This window comes from Drosophila innubila, assembly GCF_004354385.1.
Source record: "Drosophila innubila isolate TH190305 chromosome 3L unlocalized genomic scaffold, UK_Dinn_1.0 0_D_3L, whole genome shotgun sequence".
NCBI lineage: Eukaryota > Metazoa > Arthropoda > Insecta > Diptera > Drosophilidae > Drosophila > Drosophila innubila.
This window is the reverse complement of record NW_022995376.1, coordinates 12,024,251-12,036,632: the sequence shown is the minus strand read 5'-3', so window position 1 is coordinate 12,036,632 and position 12,382 is coordinate 12,024,251.

Genomic DNA, 12,382 nt, shown 5'->3' with positions numbered 1-12,382 from the left:
TTTCCAAATGTGTATTATGATATGGACAAGGCATTCTCTTTTTGCACAAATCTCAAAATCTCTGATCTACTTCTTAGCTTTATGCACTTCTTGATCTTAAAAATTATATTGAATGCTCTGGAACTATATATAGAGTCGAGAATATATAAGACAGACGCACATCGAAGATGAAATTAACTATTGTATTCTAAAAATAAATACTTAATCAAGCTACTGAGCGAAAAATATATACCGTACGAAAAGAATATTTTTAACTTGCAAAAGTGCATACCAAGGCTTTGGTATTTAATCTGGCTCATGCGATATTTAAATGTTTGCAGCGGAATTGACATTAGACCCATAGTTTTTGGAAAAAAAGCTTTGAACTTTTCGTAGATTACGATTTTTTTTTTAGAAAATTTTTGAGAAATAGAATTGAGCAAAAACCAAAAATAACTTATTTTCGGATTAATGCAGTAAAAATAATAGTTATCCATGAATTTTTTTGAGAAATCTAATAAAATGATTTTTGAATAAAATAAACATTTTTAACTGCTACTGTCTTTGGTTAAGATGTTTAAAAACCAAAGACACAATCTATGCCCAACTATCCGACAAGGAAGTTAACAAATATTTAAATGATTTCGAACCAGTTTTTGACGCATATTTATTCAAATCTCGTGCGCTTTTTTATGCAACATAATCCACAGACAATTATCCACATCATCAATAAATGTGGCTTTTTATTGCGGCTGTTACATGTAAAATGCGTTAAGACAAATGCCTCTAACCACAAGAGACACAGTCATCCGTGCTGACCATTTAAACTACAGCCAGCTGCCGTCTGACTAATAACCAAAGTTTTCCATCAAATTTACCACATGCAACACATGGGTGCTGACCAAGTCCGAGCTAGAGCTGAAGCTCCTGATTGTCATTTGACATGTTTTCATCACGACAATGACAAACCACTTTGTCAATTTTAGCTTGAGGTTCAGCACTATCTTTAGCTCTGACTTTAACTTTAACTTTTATTCCAGCTTCAGCATTTCTTGTGGCCTGCCTCTTTGGCACTTTCTCTGCGCCTTTCTAAGATTCGAATCCAATTCAAGATGTTGACCACTTGAGAGCGATGACCAGCCAAAAAAATCGTATTTATATGTAGAGGGGATTGTGTTTAAAAATAGCTCTCTGTTTGATTCATTTCGTGTTGATTAGACGTGGGTCGATAGCTCAGCTTACGATGTCTGTCTCAGTCTCAGTCTCAGTCTCAGTCTAGGGGCGACTAAGACATTTGCTTATATGGCATTAGAGAGAGTTAAGTATTTAAATTACAAGAGTTTGACCAGCAAGTTAAAAGCCTCTTCTTTTATTTTATTTTTTTTTATTTGGTTTGATTGTAAGCTGAAGATTTATCGCGTGCTTGGGCTCGGTGGAGGGAAAACCTGCTTGTAACGTCATAAAATCGAGATAAATTATTTAATTTTCGATTTCCTAAAACCATTAAGCAAAGGCAGACGCCTAGCTACCCCAAGATGCCAAGTCATACCATACCCAACATTTAAACAAAGAGAGACAGAGAGAAGTAGACAGAATCTGTGGCCCTTATGTATAGCCAGTTGGGTTCTTTATGTATCAGATACATGGCCATAATGAAGGTTTGTGGCTGATGCTGCGCTGCGTTGTTGCTGCTGCTGCTGTTGACCGTTGGTTGCCTCTTTTGCTGCAATGCTAAGGATAAAGATACATGTAGATACAGATACATGCATACGCCTACCTGTGCGCAGGTAGCACAGGGCAGGTAACTCTTTGCCCAAGCAAACAGACAAACATCCATTTGCACACACACACACACACAAGTGCAGATGCAGATGCGCGTTACTTGTTACAAACAAACGTTAAGAGATGACGACGACGACGACGATGAGGGAAACAACGACAGCGACAACGACACGCTACCCCCAACAACAGCAACAACGACAACAACAACAACAACGTTTAAGCAGCGTCATGATCATCAGGTTCGGGCCTGGACGAAGGCAAAGACAGCAGCCAACAGCATCAGTTAACCAGGGATGGACAATATGCCTTAAACTCAAAGTAAGCAAACTATCCTCTTATTACAGCTTTCCATTTTAGTTTTAAATGTATTAAGATAAAATAGCAAGTAATATAGGAACTTATTTATTTGGAATCAAATGAAAACTTGGTGGTTTTACTTTGGTTTTAACTATTATCAACCACATTTAGGACTTTTTTTAATGTCTCCAAGCGCTTCGTCAGCTCCTGAACTCTAAGTTTATGTTTATTTAATCTTATAAATAAAACTGGACTCCACTAGAAAAGATGTTATGTCTACGAGCTGTAGTTTTCAATATATTTTATTAATGACCTTTATTTTAATAGAGCCTACACATAAAACAAAATCAATTGTTATGTTTCAATAAACCAACCGCTTGATTTTTAATTAAAAAAAATATCTTCTATCGCAAATTATTCCCATTTAATATATTATATTAAAAAAAAACCCAAAACAAAATAATTTTTTGAGCTCTTTCTGCAATATTCACTTGTAAACGAATTTAACTTTTTGTCTTAAAGGAAGGTCTAATATTGCCCAATTTATACCAAAAGCAGAATAATTAAAATTTAGTTGAGATATTTAGTGTATCCCTGGCAAAAACCTGACCGATTGCAGCTGCCGTTGCCGGCTCCGTGGGCCTCTGTGTAAGCTGAAGCGAGTGACTTGGGCACCACTTGGCTTTGACTCCGACCTATAGCTGAGCCGGTGCCTGTTGCTTGGTGCCTGTTGCCTGTTGCCGGTCGCCTGTACAAGGCATCTCTGCTTTGTCCGTTCCTTTTGAAATGTTTCTCATTTTGGTTATTTTTGTTGCCACACACACACACACACATGCGAGTGCATATAGATAGTTGTGCATGTGAGCCCACTCTTTCATTTTTTTTTTATTTTAACGACAAACCGGCCGGCATTATTTTTAGAATTTTTCAGTTAAACTTGTTACCATGCTGGGTAAAACTTGCTTCGAGGCTGTCAGAGAAGCAGTCGGAGCTACAGCAACAGCATCAGAATCAGCTAAAAATGCAAGGAAAATGAAGCTGCAGCTCTGATTCTGATTTTGACTCCGACTCCGACTCTGACTCTGGCTTTGATGCTGACTTTGACTCGACGCTGACTCTGGTCTCCAATCTCCGGTCTTTTGTCTCCCTGCTACAACCAAAGGTAACATGGCTCATCTGTCTGTCTGTCTGTCGTATGCGTGTATGTGTGTGTATGTGTGAGTGACTTGGCATTGTTACTGTTCTCTGACTTTTTAATGCCGATGCCCAAAACTCGCCGACCAACAAAAAATAAAAAATTGTATCGATCGCTGCCGTTGCCGTTGCCTTAGCCGGGTTTCGGTCTTTTCTTTTTTTTGCCTTTTGTGTTCTTTTTTTTGGCCCATACGCTTTGCTCAAGCGTTCTACGCAGCAACATCATCATCATCATCAGCAGCAGCATCGGCATCTCAACCAGCGCCAAGGGGGTACAGTTTCGCTTCGAACTGAAAAGTTATAATTTTTTTTGTTCTTTTTGTTTTCATTTTGGCCGCTTTCTTTTGAGCTCGAGTTCGCTGGGGCGGCTGGACCGTCTTAACAACATTTACTTAATTTATTTTTATTTTTATTTCATTAATTTGACTTTTTTAATTGAACGTCGTCGTTGTCGTTGTTCTTTTGCTGTTTGTTTCACAATCAGATTATTGACTTTTCGGGTTTTTTTTCGTGTCGTATTCGTTCTTTGTGCACATTATTCAAATGTATGTGGTAAGCCTTTGTTTAGGCCAAAACAAGTTTGGTTTAATGACTTTTTATTAGTTCTGGCCCTGGCTTTAGAAGTCCCCAAATACCGAATGCGGAATAGCGTAGCTGTATCCCAAAGCTCTATGAGCTCTAAGACTCTGAGACAGACTTTAAGATGTGGTTAAGTAAATATGATTCAAGCTGTGCCAACCAACAACTTTTCTATGCATATTCGCCAGAGCATTAGTCCCCTAGGGGCTTGGCTGGTTAGCTAACTGGTTCGCATTATTTGATATGCTTATTCTTATTAACTGGTCCAATAGACTTGCCTGCTGGACATATACTAAGCTACAAATAAAGTCCAAGCTAAGCTATTGAAATGATCTCTCAACTGATAAATACCAAGTGAATGTAGCGTTCAGCAAACAACAAATACAGTTAACAACTACAACAGTTGACTAACTATAAACTCACATATATGCGCCCTGAATATAATAAACTTAAAGCTTCTTTTTCATATGCAAAGGTGTATATTTTAATGTTATTATCAGATATTTATAGTTGATGGATCTGCTTAGATATTCACAAATCTCCATTAGCACATTTAAATAAATATGTAATTACTATTGCTTTTAACTGTTTTCTGCATAAGCTAACTGTAATTTTAAATAGATCATCAAATCGGTATTCTAAAATTTCCTGCTAAATTTATATATTTTAATAAGAATATTTTTATAACAATTCCCAACTTTAACCAAGCAGACCGGCATGTTTATATCGGTTGACATTGACTATCTGATCCTGAGGCAAGTTTTAATGATGTGAAAGCTAAAATTAGCAATGCTTCCGCATTTAATTGATTGAAAAATAATGAGAATAAACTCGAATCGTTAAAGTTTTAGTGAAAAAATAAAAAAGATGCAGGTTGGACAGAGCCTTTAATGAAACGAACGAAACTTCGCTTAATAAGTGCTTTGCTAATAATATTTGGAAACAATTAAAATGTAATAGAAATCCTAAACTTATTTGTTAACTTCTTTATTATCCATTCTTCAATAAGTAATACTAAACAGGAGAATACGGAATGGCTTTAAAGAAGATTTTATAATCCTTAACATTCAATAAGATAAAACAACTGGCAACCTTCCGCAGTGTCAGTAAGTTCAGATCCAGTCAAGCACTAAATCAATTCCCACTCAAGCTCAAAGTAAAGCTTGGCAAAAGTCTTGCAAAACTCACACGGCCCACAGTTCATAGTTGTTCCCAAGTAACGAAAACCCACAAAAGACAAACACATTGACATATTTATATATCCATATATACACACATTAAAGTCAAATATTTTCTCTGCAACGTTCCCAGAGGTGCAGAAAAATGAAAAAAAAAACGAAAAAAATAAAAACAAACTAAAACTCACGCTTGCTTGCCAGACAAATCGGGAGGTCGCAACGTTGGAACCTTTCTGTTTCTGTTTTTCTTTCTTTTTTTCGACTACGCAAACAATGCAAATTTTAGCCGATAGTCTTAGACGTTAATTGAGTGAGTGGGTGCTAGAGAATGAAAGCCGAAATAGTTACCAAAAGGGAGACAGAAGGGGTTAAAGTATGCCGGTTTCTATTCGAATGTCAATAGGTTAAACACAAGTTCGTTGGTTAAGTCTAAAAACAAAAGACTTAGGCAACAAACTTTTATATTTTTTTGGTTGCCGGCGAAGAAAAGGGAAACGCTCTAACGTTAGTGTATGTTTGTGTGTATGTGTCTGTGCTTTAGACAGTGTCTACTAAGCGCTTAATAATTTTCAAACGAATTGGCAAAAAAAAAAATAGTCAGCAACGGAATGTTGTATGCATAAATGTGTCAGTCGACTGAGGTGCTTCAAGAGGAGGCTGTTCCAGCTAAACTAAAACTGAACTCATCTATTGCCGTTTGCTCAGCAACAGCATCTACAAATTGCTAACCATATCCGCTAACAAATGACATTCATAGTGACTCACGAGCTTTAGTTTATTTATTATTTTGATGTTGTTGTTAAACTTTCTGTGATTTTTGGTGCATTGCGGTTTTTTTAATGTATTTTATCATCGTTCATCGTTATTTTATTTATTTTTTATTTTGGGTTACAATTTAAAATTCCTGTGCCGCATTTGCGCGCAAAAAAAGCCCAAAAGCAATTTGATCTTTAAATTTAAGCACGTTTAAATCAAAAGAGCTCACAAATACCATCCAGCCAGGCGATCATGTGTATAAGTATTGCGTGCCGTCTGTATATAAGTCATGTATATACCTGACTCAGTACATACACACTCAAGCATACACATAAAGCCCACACAGACAACATTGAGGCAGCGACGCCAGCAGATGACTTTGTGAAATTCGAAAGGCGGCAGCGTCGTCGTACCCAGTACAGAGGCTTCCCCTTCTTTGTCCCCCTTTACTGCCATGTTTTTTCATCGTACGTAGTGCTGGCCATTATGTACTTTAAATTTAAATTCAATTGACTTCTTTTATGATGCCAACGGGCGGCGGCCACGCCAAAACGTGCCGAGAGCTTCGCTCACGTAGCCGGGCCGTTGTCGTCGTCTCGATCTTCGGGTCTGATCGTCGTCTTCGTCTTGGTCTTGGCTATGCGGTAGCCTCTGTGCTCTGTTCATTGGCTACGCCTCTGCCTTTTGCCATTTGCCTGGCAACTTTAACGGCCATTTCTTTGCGTGGTTGTTGTTGTTGTTGCTGCTGCTGTCGTTGTCGATGTCGATGTCGCTGTTGCCACGCATGCGCAGCGCTGTTTGCGTCTCTGCCGTCGACTGTCTACCTTGGTAACGTATTTTTCGTTATTGTTGTTGTCGTTGTTTTTCTGCCAGTTTGATCTTTGCCATAAAAGTGATTTTTTTCCCCCTGCGGACTGTTGCGTGGCCAGTGCGCTACAGCAAATTGTGTGCTGTACTTTTGTGCCAAGGAAGCTGCAAGATTTATAGATTGAAGTTGCCAGTTGAAAGTTCAGCAAAGGTTACCATAACAATTGAGACACTGATTTAAGCTCTGATTGAGAAATAGTTCCACAAACTTGCTTAGAAGCATACTATAGTGTTGGGGTTAATGAATCCCGACCGAAAAGTGAGAAATTTACGCTCTGCGGGAGATGAAGATTCAGATACTATTTCGATTATTGATGGTTATTTGCTAGTTATGGTCTAAAGGGGCAAAGATCTCTGCTAAAATTGGTTACGAGTATCATAAATTTATAAAATCCACTGCAATTCACCTAAAGAATGTTCTCAATGGACCCATATTTTTAGGTATAGCGAAGATGTCAATTAAAAAAAAATTCAATTTCAAATTCAAAAATATAACTAGGTTTATATTGAACTGGATTAGAATTTTTGCAGATTAATATATAATATAATAAAAGAAAATTTATATAGAAATTAATTTTAAATTCGTAAAAGATCTCAGTTTATATTAAAATGAGTTTGTACTTATTTTTCTGATTATTTCTTACTTTAAATATTTTGAAATATTTTTGATAAAATAAGTTGTTTTTTTTATCATTTGAACAGTTAATCATTTTCATTGCTTTCAAGAAGTATTCCCCACAATTCAAGAATAATATCAATATTCTTAGTACATTGTTTACTGAAATAAATCTATTAGCCAACATTGGCTGTCAATATTCACGCCCAGTATAGCGCACTTTCAGACCCGCCTAAGTCTTACACCCGGCTTCAATACAGCTCTTAACTCTTGATCAAGTTTCTGTAGGTTTTTTGCGTTGACTGTTTCTTGTTTCTTTTATCAGTTTTTTTTTTCTTTTCGTTGATATTTTTTTTTTTTGTTATTTTGGCAAAAGTCAACTGTGCGCCATTGCCTACCAGGCAGGCAGGCAACAATTTGCTGCAGACAAACAAAAAACCGTCCACGTTTGTGTGTTTAACTGGTTTTTAGCTTGGATTATTTTCACTGGCTGGGCTATGGCAGCCACATACAGGGTGTCATAATTGAAACTGCAAAGTTTTCATTTAATTTGTTATTAAAAGTATCGCATAAGTTATTAAAACAATGCAGTTGTATTAGAATTCATCAAGTTTAAAATCATTTAATTGTGAGTCACCCTGTATGTCCACCATATTGTGAAGTTTTGTTAATTTTAGACTGCGTACAATATAATTTCAAACATTTTTCACCCGCATTGTTGAAATTCAAAATCAATAGCAATAGAGTCTACTCGCTATAACAAATACACTCATACTTATACACACACACACACACACACACACACACACACACACACACACGGCCTTAAGTAGAGACACCGTCATTAGGCAGCGTCTTTGTGCCAAGTTGCCAGGTTATGCCGATTCTATATGTACACCTTGCCTCACACACACACACACACACTCTTGTACGATATACAATTGTACTTGTCTTACCTGTGCCTCTCATTTGGCGGGAAATCATAGCCTCTGAGCGCTCTCAAAAGCAAAAACAAAAACCCGAAAATCAGGTAACCAACTCAGTCCAGCGCTGCAGCGACGGCGACGGCGACGTCGACGCTTGGAGAGCAGAGCACAGGTAAGCGATCGGATCATCGTCGTTGTCGTCGTCGTCATCGTCGTTGCCGTCGTCGTGGGCTACACCAACGCAAAGCGAATCAGATACAGATACAGATACATACTCACACCTTTACAGAGGTAAATCTTTATATACAACGTGAGACGTTGACGTTGACGTCGCTGCCGCTGCCTCAGCCTCTGCCGCTTGTGCTACGCGTCTCAAGAAGCTGATCTGGAGCCCGTTTGTCGCATTTTTACCAAAACTGAATTTAGTTTAGAAGCGTTTGGCGGCGTTGAAGGTGTGTGCAAAAGCGCAATCCGGTGTCTGAGCTCTGCTAGCCACCATATAGCATACCACAGAGAGCGCTACTAGATACTATATGGAAGCAGAATCAGAACCATTTAACATTTAACATTTACACACTCACTTAGGGTCTGTTGTCTGTGTCAACAACAATATTTTCAACAAAAATAAAAGAAGACGACAAAATCAAATAATGTTCGAGAGTTGAGAAGATTTCGCAAGTGTTTCGCAGTTTAAGTGCAGTTACCAAAACGTGTGTTAACACTCTTCATTCATCATCTATATATGTATATATCGGAACCAGATGTACACATATATCTATGATTATAAAAGATCGAGCAACTCTACAATGAATAACTTCCAGAGCAACAGATAACATAAATAACTGGCGCCAAGGGTTTCTGCAGGTATGTTACAAAAGATGACAGTCTAAATTCCTCTATACTACGAGTACATCCGGCTACGAGGCGATATATATCCTTATATATAAACGAATATATTTATATGTGCACACGCTTCCAGAATTTTCAAATCTCTCGTAGCCGTCGTCGTCATCGACCTCATCGCTTATTCATAGGCAATTTTTCAGTTCGTGTCGTCGTTATAAACGTGTTTTGGGGCAATCGGCATCGGCATCGACTTCGACAGAGATCGACATCGAGATCGGCGAAACGGCAATCGGGAGAATTGAGAATCGTCGCGTTGTTTCTATGTAGGCCTCAATTCCATACTCCATTCGGTCTAATCAGTTGCGGCATCTCGTGTCCGCGTATTTGCATATGTATGTAAGCTATATCGTAACATCTTGATGAATGATTTATTCTTGGAACTATCACATACATTATTTTCTTGAGGTCAGAACAATAACATCGTGTTTGGAGTTCACGGGTATTTCTTTTTTTGGTAGAAAGACTGATTTGTCTACAGATCCTATGTCGTCATCTGGCGGCTCATTATACACAATGTCTTGGACAGAGACCAGACTAGGCGCGGCTTGTTTGTCTATCCACAATGTGTTGAATGTTAAGTATACTCAAGGTAGAATATTTATCATAGCTCCGACCACACGCGGACTAAAAGAAAACGTGCTTATAGCAAAAGTATCGACAATTATCATCTAAAGTCAAATTAACTATGTTTTTAGATGATAAATTTATTAGTTAGTCAGACTAAGAGAAGTTTTAAAAAAATATTTCCAAACTCAATATAAAATATCATTCAACTGGTATTTCAAAGAATCTCTGGACAGAATATAGTTGATTAAAGAATTGTGAAAACCATCATTTGAAAATATAGAACCTTTTAAGTATGTTGACAGTTTAACAATAGTTAAATTTCGCGCTTAAAAGAAACATGTTAAATTTACAGATATTTATTGATGTGAATGGGGAAAGGAAATATAGCCATGGCTTATTATAAGCCTGTTTTCATTGAGATTAAGTCAAGTAAAGCTGGTTTAACAGGGACTCGAGATATTTGAAGGTTAGTGGAAGGTCTTTCAGCTGAACGCAAATGAATGTTTTCGAACTGAGGGATAGCTTAAGATCAGAGAGGATTTGCTTAAGTAATCCGCAAGTGACATGTTTTCCGACAGTTCCATTTAAGTCTGAAGTTGTAAGTGATTGCTGCTAGTTACCTTATGCCGACTGTCGTCATATCCATTGCACAATTCGACCAAAGTGGTAAAGTGGTGGAAGAAAAATAAAAGAAGTGAAGTAAGACATTTCAGGCCGTTTCGTACGTTTTGCAGGCTTTTTAACATTTTCCGCCGCTTTATGTTTCAACGATTATTACAATGACTGTCGAGTGTAGAGTAGAGGGGACTGAAGTGAAGTGAAGTGGATTTTAGTCGAGTTGAGTTGAGTTGAATCGAGTCGAGCGAGGCGCATAATTGTGGGAACCTACGGTTACGGAACGTTCGTCTAGGCAGACAGTAGACATACTCGTACATAGGTAAGGCCAGTCAGCCAAGCTACTCAGCCAGTCAGCCAGTCAGCCAGTCAGCCAGTGAGCCATTCACTTGGCTTACTCACATTTTGCCGGCGCTATAATGCCAATGCAGCCAAGCAGTCCACGCAGCCCAAGCAACCCAAGCAACCACCCAACCCAACCAAGCTGAGCTCAGTCCACTCTGTCGTCGCGTCGTCTTGGTTGTCGTTCCAGTTACAGTCACTTGACCAACCGAAACAATAAGAATAAGAAGACGAAAAATGCTACAAACGCTTCTGCTGAGACGTTCGGTTTTTGGTCGCGGGCATAATTGTTGATCGCCGTAGCGTGCATATTTATGGGAATATTTTGTTCGTAGTATAAGAAAAAAAAATCATTGCAGGCCTCCCTTTCATTCGCACACACACGTGAACAGAGTTCTGGACGAACGCGCGCGCGACCAACTTTGACCTTTTTATGTAATTTTTTTTTTTTAACTTATACATTTCTCCCCTGCTCAGTGTTTTAGGTAGAGTTAGCCTATGCAAAATGCATAAAAATTCCACGTAGCATTTCCCAATGCAATGCCAGTCGACGGCGACGCCTGCGCAAAAAAACAAACGGCCGCCGACGATGACGACAGACCGTCGCGACGGTCGGCAGTCTCCAACATTTGCTACAGTCGTGTGGGCGCAACCAACTCGACAAGTTGTAGAGTCGAGAAATCCAAGAAACGAAATAACCATAAAACCAGAAATCCAGCAATCGAGTGAATGTTTTCATATCTAAAACTGGCGCGCGAAATCGGAAGGCAAAAATAAAATACAAAATACAAAACATAAATCGGCTGCAATTGCAGAGCTGAAGGATTGCGCAAGAGCTGAATAAATACAGGGTGCTATGTTGTCTTTGGTTATCTAGCTGTATGAGTGATAAATAACGTCATAAAGCTAGCTTACCGAAGTTAATATTAGTGTCTGTTCAACGTACCTCAGCGCGTATACTTAATAAGTCTATCAACATCGAGTGTATGGAGTATTATTTTTATGGCCAACAACATATCATACAAGTGCCTTGATTTATTTCAGGTGACGTCCACAAAATGTGCATTTAATGGCAATAGAAATATATTTAACCTAATTGTTCAAACACAAAAAAAAAAAAAATGGTCAAAAGAAATAAGTCAGTGCATATTCGAAATAAGTATATGTTTATATCTGATGTGTGAATGTACAAATGTATGGGTATACTTACTATAGCAACGACCTTTACTTATGACTTGGCTTTAAGTACTAATATTATTTATTGTTGTTGTTTCTATTTCTGTCTTTCATATAAGTATGTGTTTGTATTTGATTTTTTTTTTGCCGACCGCTTTCAATGACGTTGCTAATGAGCAGCTGATTTGTTGAAATCGATATGGTACAAACATATTTATATAATCTACTAGCTGCTAATTGTGAATGGCTGCAGCAATGGCTAAAAGACTCTCTGGTTTAATGGTATGAAGATGCGATGACCATGAAAGACTGCGAAAGAGAAAACCGCGAATTACTTTAAGCTTAAGGCGTGAAATGACTCAAGGTCTGTCTGCTTGTAAACTTGAATTTATTACTAACATACCACAATTAAGATAAACTAATTGTTGTTAAATGAATTAAAACTAACATATGTATTTATCTTAAGTAAAAATTTATAAGAATCAAATCGAAGTTTTTAAAATTCGGTTCTGAGTGTAAGTAAAAAATTATATATTAACTCTTTTTCTTAAAATTGGTAAAATAAAAACGAAATTCATTAAAAATATTCCTAAACTAAATTT